This window comes from Podarcis raffonei, chromosome 4, assembly GCF_027172205.1.
Source record: "Podarcis raffonei isolate rPodRaf1 chromosome 4, rPodRaf1.pri, whole genome shotgun sequence".
In the NCBI taxonomy this organism is placed as follows: Eukaryota; Metazoa; Chordata; class Lepidosauria; order Squamata; family Lacertidae; genus Podarcis; species Podarcis raffonei.
In genome coordinates, this window is record NC_070605.1 from 66740178 (window position 1) to 66765294 (window position 25117).

The 25117-nt window shown below is 40.2% G+C and overlaps 1 protein-coding gene across 1 annotated transcript in view; it reads right to left on the reverse strand.

Moving 5' to 3' along the window:
* The window catches only part of RAI2 (retinoic acid induced 2), a 100294-nt gene extending 79773 nt beyond the window's left edge, over nt 1–20521 (reverse strand). Inside the window, exon 1 of the mRNA XM_053387124.1 lies at nt 20357–20521. The gene's annotated coding sequence lies outside the window, so the exon portion shown is untranslated. The remainder of the gene's footprint in view (nt 1–20356) is intronic.
* Between the last annotated feature and the right edge of the window lie 4596 nt (nt 20522–25117).

Sequence of the window (25117 nt, forward strand, 5' to 3'; positions counted from 1 at the left end):
TTTTTAGCTGTAATGGTATTTTTTATAAGTAAAAATTTAAGGTTATAATAACCTAAGATAGAAAATAAGGTGTTTTTATAAGCTGTAATGCTTTGAGATAAGGATTTGCTGAACAAATAATTTGAATTGGACTACAAGAAGGGGAGGTATGAGGAGGTCAGGGAAATATGTCATTAAAAATTAAGTATTGTGAACTATATGTGTTTTTAAATTTTTTTGTTTGTTTTTTGTTTGTATAAAAATTGAAAATCTTAATAAATATCTTTTTTAAAAAAATAAAACTAGCTTTTTCATTTAGTCATAATGTTTTATAGTTATCCACAGTTATCCATACATTTATCTAATTCCTTTTAAAACTGCACGTGACCTAACTGTGCAGTTCTGCCTTACTGTGCCCTTATTAGTCTCAGTTGTTTAAAATATATATTTAAATGGGAGTTTCCTCACATGTCTGCTTAACCTTGATGCTTTGCCAGCTGAGGCCGAGACACTGTCAGCTGGAGTTCCAAGTATTAGGGTAAGTAATAGCAGGCAGGATATCTTAGAAGTTTGTTTTCTCCAAAATTTAGAACTGCATTTATGTTATGGGTCTGGTGGATTTAATCCCTGACTCGGAGTCTATTACTATCTGTAGGAGGGTAATTGTAGCCACTTCTGGGAATTATACATAAAAAGAAGCAGGAAGGGAGGTGACACAACAGATGGGTTCCAAAGAAGTATGGTACCTATGTACTACTTAAAATCTAAAGCTGTTTGCAGTATAAATTAAATTTTAGAGGTTATACAGACTATTATTTTATTTCTTATATTTTCATTAGTTGTTGTTATTTACCTGAATTGTTTTAGGTGTTTATCATTTGTAACTTGCCCTGGGATTGGTGATGAAGAAAGGAAGGGGAGAAATTTACTAAATAAATAAATCACTTAATGTACTGTTCCTGACACACACGAACACACACACACAAAGACTAAACTGGGCGCCCCTGCTGTGTCAAGGATAGACTTTCAGACTTAACGTCATTCTATTGTAAGATAGGAAGAAATACAAGAAACCCTGTGAGGATTTGGAAAGAAAGGATGAAAGAAAACATAGGGATAGAGAAGCTATTTGAATTACCAAAGAATATGGGACTTCGCCCACACTGTTGTTAATAAATTCTTGGGCATGTCTAAAGCAGTCCTTTGGGTCCCAACCACAGCAAACACCAAGAACACCCACTTAAAGCACCTGGCTTTCACACACCCCTAAATCCTGGGAGCTGTAGTTTACCCCCGATCTACAATTCCCAGCACTCTTAACAAACTACAGTTCCCAGGATTCTTGGGGGGAGCCAGTGATGTGCTTTAAATGTATGGTGCGGATATGACCTGCACTTACAATGAGAACTGAACCTTGCTCTGAAAGGGTATTGATTGCTTTCTATGTGCCTGTAGGGCTGAAGTAAACGGACAAGGGTAATTTCCCAGCTGTTTCTCTCACCTCAGAATTGGTGATTTTAAGATGTTTGATTTGAAACCAGGCCCAAAACTGTCCCCCTGAAATTTATTTGTTTGTTTGCTTGCTTGTAGCAGTGGTGGAATCAGAGATAAACAGTACAGTGGTACCTTGGTTCTCAGAGTTAATCCATTCCGGAAGTCCATTCCAAAACCAAAGCGTTCCAAAACCAGGGCACACTTTCCCATAGAAAATAATGCAAAACGGATTAATCTGTTCTAGACTTTTAAAAACAACCCCTAAAACAGCAATTTAACATGAATTTTACTATCTAACAAGACCATTGATCCATAAAATGAAAACAATAATCAATGTTCTGTACTATAAAATAAATAAGACAGTATTGTAGATGATAAAAATAAAAATTATTTTTTCTTTCCTACCTGCAATGATGATAGTCATTGTTTGGATGGGGGGCTTTTATCCATTTCCGCAGTCACACAATCAATCAATCAATCAATCAATCATAAAACGGAAAAAAGCCACAGTCACAAAAATGAAAAAAACCACACAAACAAAACCACAAAAAATAGCAAAAACAAAAGCATCAAGGGTGCAGCAACGATTTGGACCCACGGAGTAGGACATCTTGTCAAAAGACCCTCCAAAACTGGGAAGTGCCCTTCTTGTGATGATGCCCACAAGGGACAAGGCAAGCCATTTCCCTCAAAGCATCTAAGGTCGCCCTGAGAATTAGAAATCCTACTTACACCTCAGAGGAAGAAAGTTTCTTCATTGTGCTGGAAAACATACTCACAAGCTACCGCCTCTTGCCTGAACTATCCTCTCAAATAGTTGCTATTCCCAAAGTCCCCAGCCAAGTCACTTAGCAGGGGGACGTGTCACAATGGAGGACATGACACCATTACTTTAGCTACCTTGCTTAACAATGGGCATGGCTCCCCTTAATATTCATTTAAAAAAATATATATTTTAGTGGGTTAAGTGGTTTTATTTATTTTTAAAAGTTCTAGACCCCTTTTCATGCAGCACAGGGATTTTCTGGAAAGGACAGGAAACGCCACACAAACACACATGCTTTTCAACATGGCGGGGTCACCAAAGGAAAACACTTCTGGCCTAGAAAATGGCTGCTGTTTCTCACTTAATAGTTAAAAATAACCCCTCTCAACACCCTGTAGTAATCTGTGCAATATTATGATGGACAGGAGCAAGACTTCACCCTTAGACCTCCTCATCCCCCTGTTTCTTTCAGTTTCTTCTCACTGTGTTCTGCAAATAAACAGCTTTCCTTAGGCTGCAATGAAGTGAAATGTTATGAGTTTGTGGGTGCCAGACTCCCCTTTGTCATGAGCTTCTGGGTGCCAGGCACTGAACCCATGGATTCAGCAAATGGCTTTATTTCAAAGAGATCCAAGATTCCGGAGCAGGAGGTCATGCAAGTTCAGTTCTTTGTATATGCCCAGAAAAACATGTTTTATTGTGTTTTTAATATTCTGTTGGAGCCGCCCAGAGTGGCTGGGGAAACCCAGCCAGATGAGCGGGGTATAAATCATAAATTATTATTATTATACTGGATCAATTTCATCATTTTTTGGGGTGGAATTCCTATCTCTCTAAAGCTTTTAGGATGATCCCATTTTTGGCTGCATGGTGTGGGAATTAAGTACCCCAGCACTGCTGAGGTCTGAGCACTCACAGCACTGGTGAAGGTGCTTTCCATACAACATGGGAAGCACATCTGAATATTCTAACAGCTGTGGATAGTCCTAACCATGTGGTGGCAATTTAAATTCAAATCATTAAAGCACAACTGAGAGGTGTACAGTGGAGATTAGTTTCGTACTGGAGGAAATTGCTTTGCATTGTTAAACCCAGAATCAAATTAGAAGAGGGAGAATATTTCTGACTGGAACCACTCTTTTGATTAGTTACGATAGAATAATTCACAACAGATAATTTAATGAAGGGTCTGAGTTCCTTTTTATTGCCTGGGAGTGTTGCAAGATCAAATCATAATTCCCTCAAATATTTTTAAGATGTGAAAGGATTTCTTTTTTTAAAATCCTGTGATCTTTTTTTCAATTTGTAGTTTAAATCAAATAACACCTCCCCCAATTCCACAATTTATTTATTGAAGATGCTTTGGCTAGGTCTGAACGGGTCAAAATCAGCCAGTTTGAGATCTGTACACCAGTTTCTTAAAGGCTACTTACAATGAACATCTCAACCTCAGGCCCCAGCACATCTCAAATGCACGGATTCTCCTGAAATGTTTATGTAAGAGATAGTCAGCTGCATACAAGGCTGTCATGTGCAAACATCAAAAGGCCAATGTTATTTTTTCCAAAGGACTGTTTGCAGATGTGTGCACTATTTGCTGACCTCTACATAATAAAAAATTGAAACAGATTGATTATTTTTAGCAGCAACCAGTATTTATTGTCTGCTGAAAGAAACATCATTGACAGCTCAGCCCCTATGAAACCACTGCACCTCATATGTGGACAAACTTTAATGAGCTGTGTAACCTCTGAGTGTCACAAATGTTATGCTAATACACAATTCATGGACAAACCTTTAAAAAAACAACACCCTAAACTAAAGCAAAGAGAAAAGAAGTCCGAAATCGTCCGTGGCTCTCATTTGGTTGGGAGAACAACTGTCACGAGTCTTCTGCAGGAAATACGCCACATAACTCTTATTCTGCTTCCTCCTTTATCCATTCTTTCATCATTAACCATTGCAATTGTAGCAATATTAGACTATGGATAAAGAAGGCCTGATAAAGTTGAGCCTACAATCCTATACTATGCGTTGTTTCCCAAACTTAGATCTCCAGCTGTTTTTGGATTACAATTCACATCAGTCCCTGACCACTGGTCTTGCTAGCTAGGGATGATGGAAGTTGTAGTCCAAAAACCGCTGGAGACCCAAGTTTTGCTGTACAGTGGTACCTCGGGTTACAGACGCTTCAGGTTACAGACACTTCAGGTTACAGACTCTGCTAACCCAGAAATAGTACCTCGGGTTGAGAACTTTGCTTCTGGATGAGAACAGAATCGTGCGGCGGTGGCGTGGTGGCAGTGGGAGGCCCCATTAGCTAAAGTGGTACCTCAGCTTAAGAACGGACCTCCGGAACGAATTAAGTTCTTAACTCGAGGTACCACTGTACATGTATCCCTGGGAGCAAACTCTGAGTAGCAGGCATGGATTTGTGCTGTAAGTGACAGGGTTAACCATCTAGCTAGCTGTTAAGACACATTTCAGATTAATACAGTGACCAGCAAGGAGTGAAGGCAGGACATACTGGCCTCTGGTACCAGCCTCACTGTTGCTTCCCAGGAGGGACTGCGTGTGGGGACAGGCAATGGGGAGGTCAGTGCTGTCTAATGCGCCAGCAGGAGCTCCCAGATCGATGAGGTGGGCTACTCTCATAGTTCCAAGGCTGCCATTTAGGAATTATTTGGGGAAGCCTCCAAAGAAAGGAGTAATTTGGCATGGAACAATTCCAGAACAAACGGTGCAGCTTGGATTCGCCAGGGAGCAATCCACCAATGCTATTGTACACATCAACCAGGGAGAGGAGTGAATGCCTACGCCAGGGGTAGCTAACTGTTTTGGGGCCAAAGGCAGCATTGACTCATGGTCAAACCTCTTGGGCCCATATGTTAAAGTGGGCATGGCCAAAGTGGGTGTGACCAAATTGTTCATTTTAATTTTTTTTAAAGGACAAGGAATTTTGGGAACATGGGGTCAGGGGATCACAAAGCCTTTTGACATTATAGAACCACAGCAGAAGACCCATAGGAGTGGTCAGTAGAAACTTCAAAACAAAAAACAAAAACAAATAGGCAAATGTTGGGGAAGGGGCTGGAGGAACCATATTTTTTTAAAAGGCATCACAGAGTTTATCTTTTTTATTTAAATGACATTTTTAGAGGGACCAAAAAACAACAACAACTTTGGGCATCACAGTTGGGCAACTATGTGAACATTAGTTCTTTTTAAAATAAAAATTAAATGGGGGGCAGAAACAACTTTGTGGGGCTTGCAGGTCACAGGTTAGCCAACCCTGGCCTACATTGCCTGCATGGCTAGAGGATCACGGCCTGTGAAATCAGATACCTAGGAAGATGTGGCCTAATTAGAGAAAGGTGTGTAACCGTTATTAAAAATGTGTATTAACCAGGCGTTTCAGAATAGCACTTCACCTGGGCTCAACACTGAGCTGAGACTACCGACACCACCTTTATTTCTGTCTTCCGAGGCATGGGGAGCTCTAAATTTGGTAGCTGCCTTGACAGTTCTGGTAAGGAATTTATTTCCAACCTTTAATTTGTGCTACGAGCCAGGCAGGTCGTAAAAACAACTTTCTTCAGAGTGTTCCTGTACATTTATGTGCATTCTGATAGGCATTTGGAGACACCTGAAAAGGATATTTGCAAAGTGACCTTTTGCTCTTTGACCTCTAGTGCACATAGTAAATCTGCCAGCATAACTATTGCTAGTTCTTTTTGAATGATTACCTGTATTGTAAAGGCACATGTGTAAAGGCTACAGGGCTGTAGATCACATCAGATCTCATTGCTAACATTAACATTCATTTCTAACCTGTGCACCGCTATCTCTACATGTCGCTCTTGCATAATGATTCTTCTTACTTGTATCCCTTTGAAGCTGAAACCCCAAGAACTCGGGTCAAAGTTTTACCAATAGTTCTGGCAGGTGTGAAATGTTAGCCTATGTTCACAGCAAACTGGCAGGCTCCTGCTGACAGACGGCAGGGGCAGCTGTTGGTTATAGGCAGTTATCCAAAAGAGGAGCATAAAAAACTGTGCCAGTTTTCAGTAAGACTTGCTGCTGTCCCCTTTCAGATGTTCCTACAAGTCTGTTATTCCCCATGGAGCTGTCCATAAGGCCAGAGCAGGCAGAGATAAAGGCCAGCCTCAACTCTTCATTAAGTCATTCTACATTTCCTTACAGAAGGACTGAGTCAGCAAATGGCTACTTAATGATTTAATGAAAATTCAATGCTAGATCTCAGATAAAAGCACAACAATTGCACATGTCTGTGCGGGTTCTCAAATAGAAGGCTAGCTTTGGGTTTAAAAGATTGTGAGTGATCCTACAATTCAATGGGGTGATCCTAGAGTGGCATAATCCAATAATAATAATTTTATTATTTGTACCCTGCCCATCTGGGTGGCGTCCAGCATGTACAAAAACGTAAAAAAACACTAAACATTAAAAACTTCCCTATACAAGACTGCCTTCAGATGTCTTCCAAAGGTTATATAGTTACTTATCTCATTGACATCTGATGGGAAGACATTCCACAGGGTGGGCACCACTACTGAGAAGGCCCTTTGCCGGGTTCCCTGTAACCTCACTTCTCGCAGTGAGGGAACTGGGCTGAATAACAGGGATGGAGATGCTCCTTCAGGTGCCAAGCATGATTTGTATCATTTAAGAACTCTGTGCTTTCTTGACTAGAGGGACTGCAGATGCAAGAAGGTAGTTTGTGTAACAGAACATTTCTACTACCACCTTACTCATCCTTATCACTGTTAATGCTGGGAATTGAAATATCCGCCATGTTCTCCCTTTGACTCCCTGGGGTGTCTGGATAAGCCAGGGTTTGTGGAAAGGGAGCCACTGCCCACTGGTCTGACCCAACATGCCACTTCTTAAATTCTACTGAGCAGTGGCTTTTGCCAGTGATTTATCCCTTCTGCCAACCACAAGGAAGGATTGTCAGGTCAACATTTAAAAAATGAGACACTGCAGAACTTTAACATTTGTGCAGCAGAGCAGATACAAGGGGTGTGCAGTATGAACCCAGGAAGCAGCCAATATTCTGGATTAAAAGATTTCCCTTCCAAGCAAGGGGGACCGGAAAACCCCTGGATCACTATAAATTTTTGATCCAGCACTAATCCACCCCCTTTCTCTTGTGATGGCCCTGCCCTCTTTAGCTACCACTGTAAATAGTTTGTCCGTGTCAAAAAGATGCTTGTTTTTGCCATCCTGCTGCTGGTATTCCAAATGCAAATAATGGGGGTTTTTTTCCTTCCTTTTAGCAGCCTTTTCTTTTCTCTGTGCACCAGGAGGAGTAACTGAAGCAGTCTCTTGAGAGTGGTGTTCTGTGGTCATGTTTCACAACTTCCTTCAAAAAGCCCTCCCCCATCAAGAAAAAAAAAAGCCAGGGGAAAAAAATCACATTGAAGTACATCTTCAAAGCATTCTGGGGGGTTATTCACCACTTGACACATATTTGACTGCTTTAATAGAAGTCACATGGCAAAGTCCTTCCCAACAGTTTGAAATTGCTAAGTCCTTTCTGCTATTTTTCTGCACAATGAAAAGCCACTTGTTTCCCCCCCTCCTGTTTTCTGTTTTGTTAAAGTGAGTGTTGGTGCTGCAGAGTGATTAGAATACACACACCAGGAATCGGAAACTGCCTTTGTACCAAGTCATATCAAAAGATACTATTTTGTTTTTTAGAACTGTGATGCTCCAAGCCTTTCAGAACAGATTGCCTTCAGGATCAATGCACCTACAAACACTGGCTCCCTTGGCCTAAAAAGCGAGATGAGCGTCGCACCCCATAGTTGACTTTAACTGGATTTAACTGTCCAGGGGTCCTTTACCACCTTCTTTTTTTTACACTAAGAGAGTAGCTCACAACTGAATGCAGTTTTTAGTGCAATACTAAAGCAGGACCCAGAAGTCCAACTTTGTGAACTCTCCACTTGAAATTTGATCTAGGTGTGTGTGTGATTTGGGGGTGAAAGTTTGTGAAGGCCTTCTCCTAGGTGTTTGGCACGGCAGTGCCAGTAGTCTTTCCCTCCCTCTTCAAAAGCTATTTTTGCCACTGCTGCAAGTGGAAACAGTGAAACACTTCTCTGTGGCTGTTGGAAGTTTCTGCTCCCCAATGCTCCTTAGAGCATAGAATCATAGAACGTAAGAAAATCATAGAGTAGGAAGGAATCATGAGGGACATCTAGTGCAACCCCCTGCAATGCAGGAATCAACATGGGGCTTGAACTCATGACTGAGATTAAGAGTCTCATGCTCTACCAACTGAGCTACTCCAGCAGCTTCTGTGTCCTCCTAAAGGGCAGCTTCCAGGAGGTGGCTGCTGAGAGGAGGGGTGGCTGTTGCGTATGAAGTGCAATAAAGGGAAAAGGAAAGGCCCTTTAATGATTGCGTGACAAGAAGCAATGATGAGCAGTTCAAACTTCTCATCTTATGCAAGGCACAGCACTTTTCCATTCCCCTCCATCATATGATGAAGAAACTTGTTCCAAATCTATGGAGAACTTGGAAGAAGTTCAAGATAGGCACCATTTCCTCACAGTGGTATTCTGACATACCGCAAGGGCTTTATAATATATTTATCCTGTTGATTAATCCAACCCAGAAACTGAGGAAGGACAACAGTTCTCAAGAAAGTATACAAGCGCTTTTCTTTTGCACGCTGAAGATTCTGGTCAAATAGGCTTTTCAGGGTTCATAGGACAGAGCAAGGGTATCACCATCATCACAAACCTTGATGTTATATTAGCAGAATCCGACAGTAGTCACTCAGATCCAAAGGGCTAAGGTTGGACTATGAAGTGGTTAACAGTGTCTGCAACAGCATTTCCTAATGTAGTGCCCACCAGAATTTTTAGACTACAATCTTCATTAGCCCCAGGGCTATTTTTTCTAGAAAAAGAGGTGCCACAAGTCATCACAAACACCTCCTTTGTTCTCTTAGAATGACAATGGTGTTGGAACTGGCGAGTTCCGGCTGAAAAAAAGCCCCATGCTGACAGAGGTCTATGGGAGTTGTAATTCAACAACATCTGAAGGGCACCACATTGGCAAAGGCTGTTGTAGACTTTTGATGGTCTACAAAAAGAAAGTAGATATGCTTCACAAGGACAACATTTAGACTTTTCATTTATTTCCAGAGTATTTTAGCCAAGAAATGACGGAAGAAAGGCATGTGTGCATTATCTTAGCTTGGTTAAGTTCCTTTTCACATCTATAACATCATGACTATTTCCATGACAACCAATTTTGGTTGACACATTTTGTGACGGCAAGAGGATTTGCAAATCAAGGACTTATTGTCTAAGGATCATTGTTAAGAGATACATCAGCATCAGACAGACAAACTACCCTTATCTGAAATAATTCAAATAGCTGTCTGTCAGGAGAAATTGGTAACGTGCCAAATACCATGCTTAACATTCATAGCAGCATTTTCCCACCTTAACAACGCCTATGCGCATTTGATCACTGTTATAAACTGAACCAACTAACCTAGTACAGTCACCACCATTTCTGCATTCTTATTTGCTGCTTTATTGTTGAACGGAGCCATAAAATGACTTAAATTGATTTTTTAAAAGCAGGGGCGGGGGGGTAGTTATTTCAGCCTCTCCCTGGAGGTCTATAGAGAAATGGAAATTTATCATCAATCATTGAGTTGACCTTACACAGTTGGTACTATACATTTTGTATAATATGACCACAGTGCCATATAGAAGGGTCATCATCTATGATGAATGCAACCCACATTGGCTTGGCTTTGAGGATTCGCCAACATAAGCTGACCAACTTCATCTTTTCCAAGACTTCCCAAACCCCAATTGAAGAAGGCTAGTGGTGTGGGTGTATGCTCAATGTCTTTCTTGTCCTGGCTCAGAAGTGTTGTTGATTCTGACCCTGTTCTTTCCTAAAAACCCCTCCGACCATTCGAAATATCAATCCAGCTGTTGAGTGGAAGGTCCATTTCTCTGAATATGTTCACTCATGTGTTAGCCTTTACTTAAAAAAACAACCAACCCAACCCTCTCCCAGGATTGTCAGCTACTGCACATGTAAGCCACAGAAACATGTCTACTCCAGATATTGTGAAGCAATTTGGAAAGCGTGTTGTTTTCTAACAGTACTCTTGACTATTTCTAGGAGCTCCTAAAGGTGTTATATTTCTTTTGATCCCACAGATTTGCACAAAACCAGAAAACTGCACATGCAAACCACATTAAAAATACCTATCCTATACAAAAGTTGCTCTTTGTATACAAATTTAAATAAGTGTGTGTGCGTACTACGTCTATTTGAATGGGGAAAAGGTGGGTTAACAGTTAAATCATGTTCAAATGTGAATAAGTCCATAGATAGATAGATAGATAGATAGATAATACCCTACCCATCTGACTGGGTTGCCCCAGCCACTCTGGGCAGCTTCCCACAGAATATAAAAGAATACGACAAAACATGAGACATTAGAAGCTTTCCGATACAGGCTGCCTTCAGATGTCATTGGAAAGTTGTATATATGTTTATGTCTGACAGGAGGGTGTTCCACAGGGCAGGCACCACAACCGAGAAGGCCCTCTACCTGGTTTCCAGAAACTTCACTTCTCACAGTAAGGGAACTGCCAGAAGGCCCTCAGAGCTGAACCTCAGTGTCCAGGCTGAATGATGGGAGTGGAGAGGCCCTGTATACAATTTAGTGGTTGAGCACATGTTATGCATGAAGGCTGTCCCAAGGAGGGTTGCCACCTTTGTTCTGGCAAAATGCACAAAGCAGGAGAGGATGGCTGCTGTGGAAGCACCTTTAAGGGTATTTTGCTTTCTGAAACACCAACAAAAAAATAAAATGTCACTCAAAAGCAAAATAGGAAAGTTAAAAGAGAACAGGGTGGAGAGTGGAGAGACTGCAATATATGTTTCCACAATTGAGATTTACTTTTTTAAAAAATGAAAGTATAAAAAGGAGGAAAGCAAACTACAATAGAAATTATTATTATTTGTATATGCTTTTGCAGCCCCCCCAACATGATTAATGGCTTTAAAAAAAAGCTGGATAAAAGAGTGATCCACTAAAGTGGCCAATTGGGCAAGTGAGGTCATTTTCTGCTGAGTATGGTGAATGCTAGAGCTTATCATGAAAGCTGAGTGAATGCAGATGAGCTGGTATGCTGGGAGAGACTGCAACTAAATATGACACAGGAAAGGAGGATTAAATCTATTGGGAAACAGGGAAACATTGAGACATCTGCATCAGAAGAGACGTAAGGGAAAGTAGCTATCGCCGACCAATCCCCGAAACATTTAACTTCATTTGGTTCATTTTAACTCAACCATTATTTTCAATTATTGACATTTTTTAAGTGCTGTGTGTCATGAATACAGCATGCAAGCATTTATGTGCCTAGAAGAGAAATATGATTATTTTGCCACAGTCTTTCATTTGTTTCTACAGAGGTAAACAGGAAACAGGCCTTATTCAAGCAGAATAAAAATGCTGCTCAGTACACAGGTCAGATAAACTCTCACACAGATTATTTATTAGTGGGGCAAATTTTTGTAGTGAAATCTTCCAGTTCAATATTGCAGCAACCTTTAAATAAAGCATTTGTGGGCTTTTAGCCAGTTAAAATGCTAAATATTGACCTGCTGTGGCCAACAATAAAACTGAAGTAATTTAAAATGTTGGCTGTTTAAAAGCATTTGGAAAGTGAGTTAACACACTGGGAGCAGGAGGGCCCTGGGTTCTACAGCTTTTACGTTCCCCACACATTTTTGTGCCCTGGAAAAGCAGGATTCAAAAGCATGAGCAGAACCTCCACAAGCACCAGAGGCTCATCACTTCAGAAAAGGTACCGTATTTTTCGCTCTATAAGATGCACCCGACCATAAGACGCACCTAGAGGAGGAGAACAAGAAAAAAAAAAGTTCTCTCCCTCTCTGCTCAGCGCCTCTCCAGCAAAGCAGGAGGAGAAATGGAAGGGGCTCAGTTTCTCCTGCCGCTTCGCTGAAGGGGTGCTGTGCAGAGAGGGAAAGCTTCTCCAGCGAAGCGAAGCCAGGAGAGCAAGAGGGATCAATCCTTCAGCGAAAGCAACGCGAAGCCTCCTGAGCACAGCGGGAGCACTACCGCTGCGCTCAGGAGGCTTCGGGCGGCTATCCCTGAAGCCAGGAGAGCAAGAGGGATCGGTGCGCACCAATCCCTCTTGCTCTCCTGGCTTCAGCAAAAGCTGTGCAGCCTGCATTCGCTCCTTAACACACACACACATTTCCCCTTACTTTTTAGGAGGGGAAAGGTACATCTTATAGGGTGAAAAATACGGTAACCCTAAAACTCATGGAGAAGGATGAAAATGCTGAAGGGGAGGAGTTAGTGTGTTTTTCTCAATGCTCCTCTTCACATGCTAATATGTGTTTATTAGCATGTAAAGGGGTAGACTGCACATCGTGAAATATCTAGCAGATTAAACAGTCTACACTTTGTTTTTGTTTTTTAATAATATTTATTAGCATTTTCAAAAAACAAACAAGAACAAAAAATAAACAGAACAAAAGAAAAATACAAAAATACATAACAAAATTAAACAACAAAAGAAAAGTAGAAAAAACACATAAAGTTATCGTTCTTAACCTTATTTCTCAGACTTCCTCACACCTCCCCTTCTTGTATTCCAATTTAAGTTGTCAGTTCAGCAAGTCCTTAACTTATTTCTTTACCTTAACTTATACATTTATTCTAACATACCATTTTTTACTTTACTTCCTTTTTTCCATTTCCTCCATTTATTTTTAACAATCTTATTTTCAATTAATTTAAAAAAGAAGAAACCAATTTTACCTTATTTAAAACACACATCAATACTTATACCTCATTAACTATTCTTAGACCTTTTTCCTAAAGTCGACCAAAATTTCCCTTCCACGATTTACCCAATCTCCTTACCACTAATTAAAAGTAAAAAAAAAAAGAAAACAAATTATCCTTATGTGCCCTTTGGATTCCCAACCTCTACCCACCCTTTTCCCGGTTCCAATCCCCGACCAATGTCCATCAGTCTTTATGTTATTTATTTAACCTGGAGACCTCACATCTGAGGCCCTTTTATCTCTCTCAGTTCCTTTCTGCCGGTCTCTTTGATGGTCCTTAATGTTAAACCCCAAGTCTCGAAGGGGCTCCGGACCAGCAGAGTCCTTGTTGCTTCCAGCCAGTCTTCCATACTTAAAGGCAAAGCCTATGGGGGGCTCCAACTTTTGTTTCAAATTTCTTACAGATCCAGATATCCCCAAGGCTCCAGCTTTCACCTTCCGCAGATTTATAATCCTCAGGTCTTCAGATCTCCTCCAAGGGAGATCTCTCCATTTTCCAGGCTCCCATTCAGACCAGGCTTTCCACATCCAATTTTTATTATCCTTTTTTATCATCATGTCAGGCCTCATATTGTAACTCTCCTTTAGCTCCTGCACGTCTCCTGATTCTCCTTCATTTTCTTCAAAAACAGCACCTTGCTCCATCATTTCTGCACTTTCAGTTTCATTTATTTGTTCAGTTGAGTAGGCTTCCTGTTTCAAATCTTTATCCAGCTCAAAACTGTTGTTTACTGACCAGTGTAGTAGTGATATCTTTGTAGACATAACATTGTATTCATCTTTCAAATTTCCCAAGAGAACGAGCGCTCTGTCCAGTTCTGCTTGGAATTTACATACTCCAGTCATTTTTGTAGTGTAGTATCCCTATTACCCCTCTAGGGGGATTTTAGTTCCTTAATGTTCCTTTCAGCTCGAAACCAAAAGTCCAGTTATTTTGTATCAGCCCTCGTTGTTTTCAACAAAGTTATACCAGATGAACCCACAAAAACAGCAGAAACAATGTTCTCTTTTTCCAGCTGGCAACTAGCTGACTAGCAGCTCTCTTGACAGCTGTCAAAATCTTCCATGCAACAGACTTTCTCTTGGGGCGTTCCCGGGTCTCGGGGGGGGTGAAATTCCAGTCCCCAAATTCTTTTTATCCTCCAGTAAATCCTTATAGTGTCAAAACCGTGAAATCAAGATCTTTTCACTAGAAAACAGGTTCTCTCGACCTTGGTTGCCCAGTCCTTTGCTTTAACTTGTTTACAAAGAGGGGGGGGGTGACTTCCTTTTTAGCCCCTTCCCGCTCGTTCCAAATTCAAAATTAAATTTTTTTAAAGTCCCAATCTCCGTATTACTCACGGGTTAGTATTTTAGAGTCCAGTCGATCTTGGAAGAAGTTGGCGCTCTCTGTCAATGGCTTGCGGCTTCACTCCGTAGACGAGGGAGTACTCTCAGCACCACGCCTCACCCTGCCTCCGTTCCGAAGCCTTTAAAAAGGCTCCGTCGCGGATTGGGGGGGCGCAAATGGTGCCCGCCGAGTCTCTGTGTTCACAGGCATCCGCGCCTGTGATTTTAAGGGTCCCCGCTTCGCCGCAGCGGCCAGACCCAGACGCTACGGAGCCGATTCCCTCCGGAGCTCGGAGGGAATCCGCCATTAAACAATGGCGCCAACCCGGAAGTCTAAACAGTCTACACTTTGGGACAAGTCACATTGTCCTTGGTAAGGCAACATATGCAGAACTGAGTACTTCATTTCGAGAACAACTCTTGATTTTTCTATTTTATTTTAACAAAGTAATAATAATAAATAATAACAATTAAAAATGTTTTAATTGAGACAATTCCATTGAGACAATTCCCCTGAGACAATTCCATTGTAACTATCCAACCTCCCAAAATTTCAACACCTCTTGCGATGGTTTGACCCCTTTCCGTTTTAACAGTTCAAATTCTACAAATAACTTCCATATCTCCTCAAAATCTTTTCTCCTGCATATTCCCCGTCTTACCTTAATGGCACATTAATTTATCATTAATAGCTATAACCCCACACCTCTTTATACCATTCTTCTATTTTATATTCCCCTTGCCCCTTCCACTTCCTAGCTATAACAACTTGTGCAGCTGTCAATAAATTTGTGAGCAAGTCCTTCATAGCCTGCGAACCTTCTACCCCATGGTAAATTGATAGCAATGCTACCTCTAGACTTTTGGAGAGCTTTAACCCAGTGATTTCTGTTATCTCCCTTTGCCAAATGAATAATAATAATCGTACATATTTACACCCCCATTAACTTTTCCATTATTTTTATGCCTTTTACATTTCCATCTTCTCTAATTACATTGGCCAGAGTTTCAATGACCAATACAAATAAAACTGGGGAAAGGGGGCATCCTTGTCTTGTACCTTGGGCTAGTGTTATTTGTTCTGTTATAATAATAATAATAATAATAAATTTTATTTATATCCCGCCCTCCCCAGCCGAAGCTGGGCTCAGGGCGGCTAACAACAATAAAACAATACAAAGTGCAACACAAACAACACTCTAAAATCATTCATTATAAAATTAATTAATTAATTATACCATTGTTCACTACAACATATGCCTTGTTTCTCAAGTATGATTGATATATTAATCCCTTAAATCGTTCTCCAAATCCTAAGCTTTCCATAATCATTTTCAACACCGTCCACTCTACACAGTCAAAAGCCTTAACAATATTCAATGCTACTATGCCCTCTATCAATATATTTCTTCTTACGTAAATCTATTTTATTCAACACTCTTCCTATTAAACTAGTGATCTGTCTTCTTGCTACAAAGCTACATTGGTTTTTACTTATATATTTATACATAAAAATATTCATCCTTTTTGCAATTATTGTGGTCAATATTTTAGCATCTTGATTTATTAGGGAAATTGGCCTATACAACTTTGGGTCCTTCAAATCTTTTTCTGGTTTTGGAATTAAGACCATTCTTTATTGTTCCCACAATGGAGGGATCCTCTCACCCTCTTTTACTGAATTATATAATACTTTTAATTTAGGAACCAATATTTAAAAAGTATTTTATAATATTCTGTTCCCAATCCATCTGCTTTTAGTTTCCCTATAACTACCTCTATTTCTTTCTCTTTTTTTGTTGGTTGTTCCATCCTTACTTTCTGGCTTTATCTTCCAGTGTGTCTTTATATACTCTTTCATCTTCCCCATAGAATTGTTACCTGCTAAATATAACTCTTGGTAAAACTCCTGAAATAATCTCAATTTATCTTTAATCGGATTGTGAATATTACCCATTTTATCTTGTATTAGGCTAACTGAATTCTTTACTTTTTTTTACTGTACAGCTCTAGCCAGAAATTTGGAATTTTTATTACTATGTTCAAAAAATTCTTTTTAAGAATATTAAATCTCTCTGCAATTTTTCCATATCTTTATTTTCTCCTTCCTTTTTACCTGTAATTGTGCATAACTTCTTTTATCTTTATCATTAATATATTGATTTTCCAGTGTCCTAATTTCTTCCTCTAACTTTTTCATCTCTTCTTCTTGTTTCAATTTATTGGATTCCCTAATACCAATTCCTCTCATCACTGCTTTCATTGTATACCATATTATTGAGTACTTTGTCCCTTCTCATTAAACTTCCATATGTCTTATAATTCTTTCCCTATCTTATTTGCTGTTTGACTATTATTGAAGATCCTTGTATGTAACCTCCATCTTCTGGCTTCCTTATAATCTTTCTTTATTTTTAATACTATGTTAACCAATGCATGATCAGTTACCTTTATTATTCCCATTTCCATATTTGTTATTTTAGATATTAAGTTGTTTTTTTAAAAAATGAAGATATAATCAATCCTTGAATAGGTGTAATGCATTGGTGAGAAGAAGAAAATCTTCTCGCCCCCCCCCATTACTGTCCATACATCTTTCATATATTTTCTTTTCATAATTTTAGCTGATCCTGTAATGTTATTAAATTTTTCCTCTGGGGGTAGGATTTGACTTATCCATTTGTTTATAACCATATTTAAATCTCCTGCCATAATCATATAGTCCTTTTGAATGTCCTCCATTTCCTTAAATACTTTATTAAAAAATTCCACCTGATTTTCATTAGAAGCATAAATATTAATCATAGTGTGTTCTACCCTTGCCATTTGCCCCTGGATTATAACGTATCTTCCCTCAGTATCTTTCTTTATCTTCAATATACTAAACCCACATCTCTTTGAAATTATAGTTGCTATCCCTCTTGATTTTGAAGTACCATACGCTACCATACTACCCTGAACATGCCCAAACTCGGAAGCTAAGCAAGGTCAGTCCTGGCCAGGTTAGTATTCGGATGGGAGACTCTTGAATTTTAATGCTGTTGTTTGATAATGAAGACAGCCACTCTTGTTTTAACCTTGAAAATGCCCAGAGCAGCTCCTTCAAATGCTCCTGGATGAATAAATTGGTAAGTGGCTACTTCCTTAAGCACTTCATATTCTTTGGAAACCAATTATTTTTTACTTCAGGAGCTATGGCACCTCAAGAGCTCTTTACATCTCTTACTTGAATAATGTATTTGATAATGTCACTTCACTTTAAATTTATTCATTTTTTTTAAAAGGGCGCTGGCAGTGGAAATTGACATTCATTTGTGAAGTCACAATATTTGATGAGACATGAAAGCTTTCGCCATTTTTAGTTCTTAACAATATCTTTATTGAATACAGCATATTTCCTTTAGAGAGTGTGTCAGGCATTCAGCCTTGAGTGTGCAAGGGATGCTTGAATCTGACTAGGTAAACTACATTGGGTGTTAAGCTGAGCAACTCGGAGGAAGGGGGATTTTGAATGGGGAAATGAAAAGGAAAGAGATTGAGCAGCTCTTCTGTGTTATGTCTCCACTTGAAACTTTATAAGAATGTTTAGAAAAAAATGTCAGAGGAAAGACACACATAACTGAGTGCCACATCTGTAGGGGCAGTGCTACCATTAGGCAGAATGAGGCAGTCATTTTAGACAAGCAGATGCTGGAGGGCCAGGAGTGATGATGAGGTGTTGAAGGGCAGAACTGGCTGTGCTACATGGTCTACCCTGTTCCTCCTAAGCTAGCCTACTTGCCCTCAGGTATGTTGTTCTGTTGCTGGTATTGAAACAATATTCAATGACCAGTCTCATTGGTTTTTGTACATTGAATTGGGGGGAGGGTTTCATCTTTACTGACTCATTATATCTGATTTGGACAGCATTGGGACAGGCGCTGAGAATTAGCATGAAAGGTGACACAATTGGTCTTCCCTTTTGACACAGGCTGGGGCTAGGGTAGCTGGCACTTCTGCTCAAGACAGATACTGGGAGTCTTCACGTTTCTCAGCACAACGTGGGCATTTGTGGTATACTCACCACTCTGGCACAGAGGTGTTATTAGGGCTGATCCTACTATTTCTCAAAGCAAAGTGAACAAATTTGGGCAGGGGTATTAAATGGCAGTTATACCATTTTTCATACATCTACTGTTGTAGGCAGGGGGTAAGGAGAGCCACCCAGCGTTTCCTACATAAGATACTAAAATGTGTTCTGGGGCCATTGTTGCATGTTGTTTTCATGTCCAAGTTAACTTGTGTACCACATTATCCTTAAGGAAACGAAGACAGCAAAGCATATTTCAGTCTCGCTTTGTCTGCTCAATCTTTGTAAACACTGGACCCCATTTACTAAATAGACGAGTAAATTACAGTTGTACTGAAGAGAGCGTATGCGTCTCAGTTGTAGGAGCATTCATTATGAAATTTCTTGTTTCTGTGATACAAATGAGTCTCTGGCTAGTATTTGACACTTTGAGGTAGATGTAAGGAGGTGCATTAAAGAAAAAAAGAATGAGAATGATTTACCATAGAATCCATTTGCTCCTAGAAAAACTGTTAAGTTGTGGAAGCAGAAGACACAACTGAAATTTAAACTTTAAAAATGCTCGCACCCTGCTTGTGTGTGTGATTTTTAATCTTTGATTCTTTCTGTCTTAACCCTAACCCTAACCTGTCCATCAAAATTAACCTCAATACTAAAAACATCACTACTCTCCCAGTAATCCAATGGGAGTAATAAATGTGAGTCAACAGTGCACAGAATGGTTCTTTTTAAAAACTTCCTTAATCTACACAGCTATTAAGCAGAAGATCTGCTTCAGGCCACATTCTGCTTAAATTCTTTATAATGAGGGTGGAGGGGGAGAATCTTCTTGGGAACGATGGCCTGGTTTTCAGTGTTATTTCTCAGTCAGGGTGCATACAGGATGGCAATCAGTGACTCATAGGAAGCTGCTTATACTGAGGCAGACCATTGGTTTCAGATGGGGGCCTTTCTCAGCCCTGCCTGAAGATGTCACAGATTTAACCTGGGACCTTCTTTGTGGAAAGCCGATGATCTACCGCTGATCACACTCTACTCATTGTCAGATTGGACTAGCTGGGGAAGATCTGGGAGTAACCTAAGATGTGCGACTGTTGAAGCTAGGTTTGGGTGGACCCAATCAGCATCAGAATGGGAGAACACTGTAAGCATGTAAGGCACTTTCCAGAAATGAGTCCCATTGTATTCAACAGGGTTTGTATAGGATTGCAGTCTTAGTTTATTTATTTTAAATATTCTCATACTCTACTTCAGTTATACCCCCTTGCAGGGCTCCCCCCACCCCGGCGGTACACATACCCCTAAACATTTTGTGAATCTTTGTACTTTTGTCCATTTACTGTATTTATTTTTCCTGATTCTTTTTTAGAAAAAAGCACTGCTCCCTTGACAATTTACAAAAAGAACAAAACAAATAAAATGTAACTACAAAATCACAACAAGCAAAAGGTCACCAAAGCATGAAATCAGCCTAAAAAAGTTGACAGGAAAAAAATTGTATAAAACAAGCTCCAAAAAAATAAATAAAAATTGTCTGGCACTAGAGGAACAGTAAGGTAAGTGCCAGGGGAATTTCTTTGGGGAAACTGCTGGTGCCGCCACTGAGAAGGCCCTGACTCTGATAGCTACCAGTCTGACCTCAGATGCCAAGCACATCCATGAATAAGAAGCCCTCCACATAAGATCTTAGCACATCGGTAGGTACAGATGGAGACAGGTGGCCCTTCAGCTATCCTGTTTCTAAGCCATAAATTATTGTTGTGAAGGTGGGGGGATGATTAACAAAACCAATCCTCCTGACAAACTGGGAATATCCCTATACTCACACAGTTTTTAGGATATTCCACACCTTTCTTCAGCAGAGTTTCTTTTTTCTTTGAGAAAAATAAGTGGCTCATGTAAATGTAAACAAGCTTGAATAATAATAAAAAACCTGTAACAAATTATCATAGTGAAACTAAATACAACACCACGAGGCAAGTCTGAGGCAAGAAAACAAGAAGAGGCAGTTGGTCCCTCTTAACTGAACACAACTAATGGAACACACACCGAAGGGAGGGGCTGATTCCAGAGCAAAACACACAAGCCCCGCCCACCAGATATCAAGCACTTTATTATTCAAATTAGGCCCCAGTGTTTTTCTTACACTTAGCACATCAGTAGGTACAGATGGAGATAGGTGGACCTTCAGCTATTCCGTTTCTAAGCCATAAAGGCTTTTCAATGTCACAACCAAAGATCTGCAGATGTGACTATAGTTCTACAATAAGCAAACCATTGATTTTAGACGATGCACATATATGTGGCAACAGGTATTTTAGAAAAGACATTCTCCAATTACACAGGAGCTAATTCCTCTTGTAACATGGTGTTTTGCCATAGGGAGTTTATATAAGTACTACTAATAAAAAAATAAGTTAACATATTTAAAAATCTAACTCATTAATCGATAGCTCCTTTTTAGCTCATTGAAATGTTATAAATAAATTAATCTAACCAATTAATCAACTAAAGTCTACAGCCCCAGCTCTTACATGTGATGATCTAGAAACTCTCAGGCTTGAAGGTAAACACTAATGAGACTCCAGCACTATACAATTTAGTGCAGTCTCTTATGACCTTATAGAGCGGGGTGGACCACACCTTTATCTCTACAGGCCAACTTTGAGAGGTGGGTGGGACCACCTACTTGTCAATCATCTAGCATAATGAAGTCAGGTGATTGTCTGGTGGGTGGTTCCACCCAGCAGTGGTGTGGGGATATAGTGACCCAAGTAGGATTGAGCTCCCTGCCCCTCAGTGGATCGGGGGTGGGGAGCAATCCTGCTTCCTGCCAGTAAGCCAAACAGGATTCAATCTACTGCTCATCAGCTAATGGGTGACAGACTCAATCCTACAGAAAATTACTGAAGGACAGATACCTAAACCTGTGCGTTTATAGAAGTGAGGCTGAAGGAACTCAGTATTCCTGACATTGTGGTGACACAACATTTATTGGAACCATACGGAGATAGAGAGTGGAAGAATAAGAGATTTTAGAAAAGAAGGAACTTAAAATAAGCCCCATCACAACTGAAGATAGAAAATGGATGACTACATAGACATGAGGTGTTATGTACTGAGTTGACTAGGAACCAAAAGGCAGCAGTCTGATTGGTCCTAGAACAATAGGATTCAAAATGCAGCAGTCTGATTGGTCCACAGGAGCCACCCAATCCAGCTCCAGGTGGAAGGGAATCTGAAACCTGATTGGCCTACAGGAGAATCCCAGAATTAGCCAATCACATGGGGCCCATTGTGTAAATAATGTGTAAATAATGTATATAAGGTAGACATTCTGGGGGAACTTTCATTCCTCCTCACCACTATGAGCTGAATAAAGAGCATGAAATCCACTCTCTACTCAGAGTATATTTCATGAATAAAGAGGCATTAATTGCTGCTCGTATTGAAGAGAATATTGACCACGAGGAAAAGTCAGTAAAGATCTTAAAGTTATGCTGTTTAAAAGTGATGATGCAACTGTTAGTCCAGTATCGTCTAGCGCCATTCATTTGGATCTGAAACAGGTCCATTTGGAGGAGATGTGGTTGCAGACCCAGAGAGAATGTGTGCAGCAGGAGTTGCAAATCCAGAGAGAGCAAAGAGAGAGAAGGGGAAAGGAAAGAGGAGTTGTTGTAGCTGGAGGAAAAGTTTATACTGATGGAAGCCCAACAGCATGAAGAGCAACACCAGCTTGAGGAAAGGTGGTTACAATGGGAGGAAGATCATCTGAATAAGGAGAAGGAAATTATTCTACATATACCAGTTGATTATTTTTAAAGAAAACTCGGCCCATTGTCTGTCTTTTAATGAAGAACAAAGAACCAGAGAGGTTTAAAATACAACAGAGGAGCATAAATATTTCTAAAAGGATTTTTAAAAAAAGGCTTTCCCATAACACGTCATCTGCTCTCTAAGCTTGGGCTATTATCTCGTTCTCAAAATTTATGGCTCAAATAACAACCACATTTTCTTTCTTTCAAGTTTCCATGCAGGTTCTCAAATAGTTGGCTATCAATCTAAATCATGCAATGCTTTCATGTAGCAGTCTAAGCTGTGGCATAGCAAGATACCAGGATTTGGTACAAACATGACCAATGCTTTCCCCTCCGAGTTGAAGAAAGCAAGGCGCATTCACATACAAGAAGTATGGGTGCAATTTCTTAGATGTTGTCAAAATTGCTTTAGACAGTTGCAAATGTTGTTCCTGCTCCTTTTGCCTATGAAGCTTTTGGGAAATTGTTGAGGCCCCCAGAGCTGTCCAGCTATGTCCAGCTGCTTTATATTCAAAATGCCATCTGTGTTTTGTTTTCTATTTAGACGTCTGAACCAAGGTTTTTTTTCCGAAGATAAAAAGTTATCAGCTCACTACTACACATACAAGGCCAGTTCAGGCATTCAGCCCTCATGCAATTCCTATCACATGAGGAGGAAGAACAGGGCTTTGCCCCCATCATGTCTGCTTCACCAACCCTGCAGCCCCTCCAAATGTTGGGGGCTGAACTTTTGCAGTTGGAAAGCTTTTCTGTTCATGTAGGCTCCTTGCATGCTTTAAGACCTTGATCGTCCACTGTTCCCGTTAAGCTGTGGGTGAACATATCAGACGATACAGCGATTCTTCAAACAGCTCTTGTTTATTCACAGGCCAGAACAGAACTGAACTGAAGGGTTCAGCCAGCCTGCTTATATAGAGCTCCACTACAATGCAACAGTAACCACTTTCTGTAGCTATCCAGTCACTGAACGTCACTTTCAATCCCTTATTTGCATATGTGGACCTGAGTGAAAACTATCTACAGTATCCCCCTGCCCAGGGTGAAAACTTGAGTACATAACAGTTCCTAAGTAACACAGCAAGCCTACTGTCATATTCTGGGTCCATGTCAGGTCAAAGTGAAGTGGCAAGCAAGAGGACGACCTTGGACAACTCCAAAGAGGCCCTGCTGGCTAAAGCATCATCTGCCCAAGGCAATTACAGGAGGATGTCTGCAAATACCATAACTAGAACCAGCTGAAGCCTTGCATAGGCTGACAAGACCTGGTGTGTGGTAGGTTCTGCTTCCCCAGAGAAGCTCGCTATGGAAAGGTTGCATACCAATAAAATTCAGTGTGCATGTATGGTGCTCTAACATGTTGACAAGCTCTGAATCAGTCTCCACCATTCCCTTGCAGATGTTAAGAGTGTTTATAAACATTCCACAACATAATAGCTATTCAGCAGCAAGGGCAGAGAGGTGACTTGCAAGTGACAGGAAGCCTATCAAAATAATACTATAATTACAGAGGGTATGCTGAATATATTATCCCCCCCCTCCATTTTGATGGACTACAATGTAGATAATTCCAGAAACTGCTCTTTTCCCCTGTGGCATTTCATAGAATGCAAAAGGTATAATTTTTCCTTCATTAAAAAGGAAGATGTGGAAGGGAAGGTTATTAGAAATGGTCCTGATGAATTTGGCATTCATATCTCATGGGGAATTAATGACCAGCTGGAGTTAATGTCTCTTGGCTTTGCCTCAACACTCCCAGTCAGACTTAATCCATAAGATAGACACTGGGCTTTATTGCTTAATTAGAACACAAGCAACTAAGCAAATAGATCCAAAGGTTTGATTTGCAACAACAAAAGCATAGAAATAGAGGATTAAAATAGAAATAAAGTGTCTGAGGCCATTATCACTGAGCCTGAGTACTGCCAAATGTCTAGGGCTAAAAGCTTCATAGGCCAAGGACCTCCCAGAAATCCAAACCTGGGTGGCAGAAATGGTAAATTTGGGTTCTGATGAGCAGATGGCTTATAAAAGCAGACAGGCATTACAAACATTTGAAAATGTCTGGAATCCATGTTTAAATGTTGTGACTAAACACTTGGCTACTGGCATACCTGCTCAGTCACCACAACTTTCCCCTCTCCTTTTCCCTAGCGTGGGTGTGTATATGCATCTCCTCTCTTTTAAAATAAACTAAAAAATTGCACCAGTGATAATGCCAATTGCATTTTATTATAAGCAACAGTTGTTGAAGATGAATGGCATGGTTCCAAAGATATTGTAAGTTGACTTGTTATTTTCTGGAAGTAGAGTGGTTATACAAACATGCTCATGTACCCCTATACAGTGCTCTCTTCTTTTTTACATCCAGTGTTGACTAAACAATTAAACTTGCAGCAAATGTTAGCGGAGACAGTGCTAAGCTAGATAGGACAATGGTCTCATTTTAATATAAAACAGCTTCCTCTGTTCCTATGATAACCTCAAAACAGAAGGATATTCCTGTTCTGAGGAATGATGCCTGGGTCCTCTGCAGCAAAAGAACAACAGCCAGACAGATTATTGCATCAAGTATTATTGTGTAGGAAGCCCTTGAAATATTGTCTCTTCACAACTGTGTAGAGAGAAAGACCCCTAGAAACTGAGATCAAGGGGTGTCTTTCTTTCTCTTTAGATATTACTAAAAAGCCACCATGCATCGAAACTACAATTACAGGCATGAAACTATTGCTTCGTTCTTTATTTTTTAATTTGGGGGGATGGGGAATGTGA